The sequence below is a fragment of the Camelus dromedarius genome, chromosome 8, assembly GCF_036321535.1.
Source record: "Camelus dromedarius isolate mCamDro1 chromosome 8, mCamDro1.pat, whole genome shotgun sequence".
Taxonomy (NCBI): Eukaryota; Metazoa; Chordata; class Mammalia; order Artiodactyla; family Camelidae; genus Camelus; species Camelus dromedarius.
Window position 1 is genome coordinate 23,324,617 of NC_087443.1, and position 6,000 is coordinate 23,330,616.

General features: G+C 42.7%; 1 protein-coding gene across 8 annotated transcripts in view; it reads right to left on the reverse strand.

The window, feature by feature from the left end:
• Positions 1-5,659, reverse strand: part of CCSER2 (coiled-coil serine rich protein 2) — a 122,982-nt gene extending 117,323 nt beyond the window's left edge. For 4 of the 8 annotated variants that reach the window (XR_010381908.1, XM_031461033.2, XM_031461031.2 and 1 more), the window contains exon 1: positions 5,432-5,657. The gene's annotated coding sequence lies outside the window, so the exon portion shown is untranslated. Of the gene's footprint in view, positions 1-5,431 lie in introns of all 8 variants that reach the window. The other 4 variants (XM_031461028.2, XM_064487983.1, XM_031461030.2 and 1 more) reach the window with 2 other exon arrangements.
• Between the last annotated feature and the right edge of the window lie 341 nt (positions 5,660-6,000).

Below are 6,000 nucleotides of genomic sequence, written 5' to 3' on the forward strand. Positions count from 1 at the left end.
CATTCTGATTGGTTGCTCTCAATGGGTTGAGTCACACCCCAGCATCAGCACCTGTAGCAAGCAGGTGTTGGAAGCTAAAAGAGGCCACAGGATACTTTGAGAAAGGTACTGGTGTGGGGAGGAAGGGGTGTCAGTAAAAATGAAAGGCTATTTAACTCTGTACAGCCACTGGCCATCAGCAAATCACACTGGGGCACACCAACCAAAACTGTAGCCTGAAGTGGCGTTCTCTGTTTACTTTTGTGCTAATGCTTCCCTCTCCTTAACACTCCTCAAATCCTGCACTGATGGATCACCCTTCTCCTTGCCAGCTGACAGTCTCTAGAGCTGCTCCTCCTCCAGCCACTCTGATTTTGGTGATTTGGTGTTTCCCACCCCCAGTTCAGTCTCTTGCCATCTTCCCGTATTAGCTCATGCCTTCTACTAAGCCCCTGTCCTTGGCAAGCACATAATCCAGTGGGGGAGGTAGATGTGTCACTGAATTAGGTACAATAAATCACAGTCAGTGCTATGAAGTGCTGTGAGCGCATATTCACCTGTCATTACTCCTTTCTATAACTTCCAAGTCAACAGTCCAGCTTCCCACTCTCCTACCAGTTCCTAAGCCCTGTATCTTTTCATAATACCCTCTGATCTCCACTTTCACTTTGCAGTTCAGGCTTCGTTTCTCATTAGACTTATTTCAACCACCTCTCATCAGAAACACAGTGCAATATATTTCCACATTGCCACATCAGCCATCTGCCTAAAAGATATAAGATACTCTATCATCCCTCTGCTTTGAAACATCTAGTATTTTTCTAGTACCTAAGAGATAAAGTTCAAATCCTTGGCAGGGAAAATAAGATAATACAATATTCTTTTCAAATAGAGCCCTTTAAAAGCAGGCAGACTGAGTTCTAGCTCCGGTGCTACTAGCTGTGTTACCTTCAGCGGGTCGCTTTACCTCTCTAAGGTTTCTCTTATTTGCAGAATGAGGACATGCAAAGAACCTACTCCTAGGGCTGTTATGAGGATTAAGCTAGAAATTCCATCCAAGTACCAGCAAAACACCCAACATTCAATCAATATTCACTATTACCCCCGGGGACTGTCTCATCTATCTAGAATGCCTCACTCCCCAAAGGAAGCAGATAACGAAGGGTTTGTTTTCACATATTTTAGAATAGTTAACAGTAAGTTAAATCAGAAATGATCGTCTAGTTAATCCTGAACAAAAACTTCAATTAGCCAACATATTGTTTTCATGAAACTTTTTTGTTTGTCTAAATTTACTATAATTTATTTAAAAGACAAGTGCCCGTTTATAAAAAAAAAAAAAATTACCAGGTTAGTTTCATTTTGTTTTGTTTTCTATTCAAGTTCAGGAAGAAAAGAGGAAGCAGTTTAACAACTGAAACTCACTTAGATATTCATAAGAATGTGTCTCTATAGTATAAAATCCACATAAATTAAACCCAATCTCAATTATATGTTATTTGTTAAAGATATATACAAATAACAAAACGAGCTCTAGAAGCTTAAAAAAATAAAAATACGCATCAGATGGTGGAGTAACGTTTGTTCTTGGACCTCACAATCAAAAAATGAAATCAGAAAAAAATTTTTAAGTCAGAGATTTAAAAAAAATTTAAACTGTAAAGTCTACAACAATAAAAATAAAAATAAAACAGATCACAAACATATTTAAAAGATGAATGTATTTCTGGTGTTAGGTGCTAACAAAAATTGGTAAGATTTCAGTAAATTTATGGGCAAAGGACAAACAAGTTATACAAAGGAGAAAATAAAATTAGAAAAATACTACATTTCCTTTTCTATTGTGAATAGCAATCTTAGATAGCAGGTACCCTTATATCCATTTGGGGGTGGAGGGGACACTTAATAGGAAAAGCCTGTAAAAGTAAAAAATAAAACTGGTCAACCAAAGTGCTGGAAGCAAATGTAAATCAATACTACCTTTCAGAAATAATCTGACAATATTTTTCAGAAGTGACAAAAATTTTCATAAGTTTTGATCTTCTAATCCCCCTTCTGGGACTTTAGCCTAAATGAAGGGAGCAAAACCAAGGACATCTACATGTTAACTACATCCTCTGAAAAATGGGAAGCAGTTTGGATGTCCAATTATTAAAAATAAGTAAATCAACTCACTGTAACACTGTATAATAATTTAAATGTATAAAAACTATAGCAATAAGAAAACATTAAATATGAAAGCAAATATTAAACATTTTATTTATGCTTTGATTGCAGTACAAAATCAGGTATCTATGACAAGAAATAAATAAAAAAAATTTTATTTTGATTTTTTTTTCTTATTTCTTTGACCACTAAGTTACCTGCTGGAACTGACCTGGCCTACCACAGTAAGTACACATTTCAAAACTAACTTTTCAGAGGCATAAAACCACAATTTTTCTTTCCCCCAAAATCTATCACATAGGAGAAATCAGATAGGTTCTTCTCACATACAGACTAGCCATACATGTAATTTCAGCCATGCTATTAGCTAGCTGTAACCTTATTTTATTAAAAAAAAAAATCTCATTTTACCATCAAAATGTAACTGTATGTGGGGTCTCCATATGGTGAGCAGAAGCCACTTATTATGGGACATCTGGACAGCGTGCCCCAAGCACTGTCAAAAGCTCTCCTGACAAGTGGGATAGTGAAGCTCGGGTTTCTCCTGTATCCCCAAATGAATCATCATGTTTCTTAGCCACTCCAGGGCTCTAAGATCCTGGAGTGGCAGGCAGCAAAGCAGTCAAGGAGGTTCGAAGTGGAAGCTGATCCTCTCCCTCTGAAAATTGGCAACCTCTTCATTTTCCCCCAAAGCACCACAGAATAATGAAAAATACCCAAGCATGACGTAGGAGATGTGGGATCCAGGTGACTCAAAGCAACCTCAAGCAAGTTACTCGCCCTTTGAGGCTTTAGTCGTTTGATGGGTAAAATTTTTGAAGTTGCACCAAATAATCTGTTAATTCTTTCAAGTTCAGTATCCTATTAGTAGACCACTTTAACCAATGGTAGGTCCAACTCTCTCAAAAATCCCCCATTCAGACTGTAAAACAAGACTCAGGAAACTGGGGGCAAGGGCACAGATAGCAAAAGACCCGGACTGTATCCTAGCTCTGTCCCTTTCTACCTACACAACCCTGGCCAAATTTCTTTGTCTCAAAAAAATCCTAAGACTAAAGAAGCAGCAATCCTTACTGGTCATACCCTTTTTATTCTGGTGTCATAAAACATTGTTTTTTCCTGCCGTAAGTGGGGTTTCATCCCTAATCAGCAACAATTTTGACTTCATTCTTGGAAATTTTAGAGTACCTTGTGCAATTTTCTCTTCTAAGTTTTCTAACATGGAAAGAGGTAGTACTCTATCTATCTTAAAGCTCTATTCAAGATTAGGAGCATTCCTCAAAAATGTAGTCAATAAACAGTTTGTGAGCACCTGTGCTGTACAATAGCATGTGTTAGAGTTGCAAAGGTCCCTTACCTTAAGAAGCCCTAAAGTCTGGTGGAGACAGACATATTAACAAATCATTAACTACCAATTGACAAATGCTAACTGCAGAATGTACAAGGTACTAATGGATCAGTGGAGACAAGGAGGTTAAGATGCCTGGAAAAGAATCAGAGGTGATATTTTGGTCAGGTTCTGAAGGGCAAGTTGTTTACTAGAGAAGAATTCTCTAAAGAGGCAATAGTGTAAAACCACAAAGGAAGATGTCATCTTCAGAGAAATCTAAGTAGTCTTTGTATGGAGAGGACAGGCAAAAAAATGGCAGAAGATAAAATTAGAAACGGACGGGGGAAGGCTATAGCTCAGTGGTAGAGTGTGTGGTTAGCATGCACGAGGTCCTGGGTTCAATCCCCAGTACCTCTGTTAAAAAAAGAAAGAAAACAGACAGACAGACAGACAGATAAGTACCAGAAATTGTGAAGGACTTTGACTTCTATCAAATACAGATTATGAAGAGTCACTGATGGACTTTTAAACACGGAATCAAAGTCCCCTTCTTCCACCAAAGAAGTTCAGTCAAGACAGCAAACAAAATGCAGGTCTGGATGTGGAGAGGCAGAATAAATTTTTTGCTGTGTTTTTTTTACAATGAAGAGTTCTTGCTGTTCAGGATGGCATGTAGCAGTTTCTTACTATGGCATAATAATACTACGCTTAAGTTAAAACAGTATGAATTACAGCTAAAGGGGTCAAGAAAGTGTGTGTTTACCTAAAAATTATTTGACATGAGTGTTGTTGAGAACACTAAGAAAAACAAAAAATAAGAAAATGCTAAGTAATAAACGAAGAGAGGTAAATAGAAACAACATCTGAGAAGACTGATTTCAAGCAAAACATTCAGGAATGTTTAAATCCTTATAATGCATCGATTACAGATAAGACATGGGTTTTGTAACTATCATTAGAAGGCGAGTATCTCAAATTCCTTCTGGTTAAAGAAGAGGTACCACCACCAAATTCTCTTTAAACTAACAGACGATGCTTTAAAAAGAAAATAAAAACCGGGCAAAATTAATAGGTTCCATTAATATTTTAATGCTCAAGAAAAAAAGGAGAAAAGGAATGCCTTTCAAAGAGCTATTTTGAAAAACCTAAGCTCCATTTACCCCACCAAGGGAGTGAAACGTTCACACTGCGATCCGGGATTACCAAGAGTCCCTGCATCAGTAATTTCCACACTGTTCAGGCCTAGACTAGGCACAGCAAGCCTAATTGGCTGGGTAGCCTACGAAGATGAATTTGCAATTATTGAAATCCAAACTCAAGCTTAGCTGTCAAACGCTCTCTCAAAGAAGTCATTCTCTTTTTACCCGACAAAAAAGTAGATGCATTAAAATAATAATAATAATAAATATATATATATATATATATATATGTATAAAAACAGCAGACGTCTAAAAAGGAGAGAGAAGCATTTGAACCTACAGCAACGGTGTGGTCCACCAAAGTTTTCTCTCAGGATGTGTCTTAGGGTGTGTCTTTGTTTGGGCCCAGTAATTTAAAAATTAAAAAAAAAAAAAAAACAGTCATTCGGGGCACCCAGGTACTTTCCCTTACCAACCCTCACAAGCATCCTGGCTTTGAAATCACGGGGTATCTCTGCCTCGCCCTGATTTCTCCCTAGAGAAGGGCTGCAGCCCCAGCGGCCCAAGGCCCCCTTGCGCCTGTCACAGCCCCTGGGGCGGGGGGCGTCCAGCCTCCAGGCTCCACGGTTGCCCTGCCTCAGGCGGCTCCCGGGGGCCCGAGAGGGTCGCCCCGGGGGGCAGGAGGCCGGAGGGCGTCACGGCCTTATCCCAGGAACCTGGGCCTGGGCCCCGGACCGCGCCCCCCGCCTGGGGCTGCAGCTGGCGCTCGCCCCGCCCGGACTCCGGCCCCTGCTCCCGCCCGGACCCCAGCTCTCACCGTGCGGAGGTCGCGCTGTCTCCTTGGCCGCGGCCCGGCTGCGGGTCGCCCAGAGACCTACAGGCCCAAGGACGGCAGGTGAGGCGAGGGGCCGTCCATCACATCCCTGCCGGCCCCGCCGCCAGATCCGCAGCAGCGAGCATCGGGTCCACGGCCTGAGGGAGCGCCGGACTCCAGAGCCACCGCGCCCCCTCCCTCGGCCGGCGACTGGGACTCCGCCCTCCAGGGCTGGCGCACTGCGCGCGCGCAGCCCCGCCCCCCGGGGCTCCCATGCGCAGGCGCGAGCCTCTCAGAGCTAGGCCCCGCCTTCGGGCCCGCCCCCGCCGTCTGATTCCGGCCTCAGCCCACCTCTGGCGCCGCCCCCGCTCTCTCGCCAGCCTTTCCCAGGCTCCGCCCCCACTTCGGGACACGCCCCCCCCCCCCCCCCTCCACTGACCTTGCCTCTCTGCCCCCTGACTCAGGCTTTTTGCTCAGCCCAACCTGTGACGCCAGCCTTGGTGGCTTACCCACCTTTAGTCGGCCTCCTGAACCAACATTTGTCGCTTTACAGCGGTCAAACCTGTCATCGC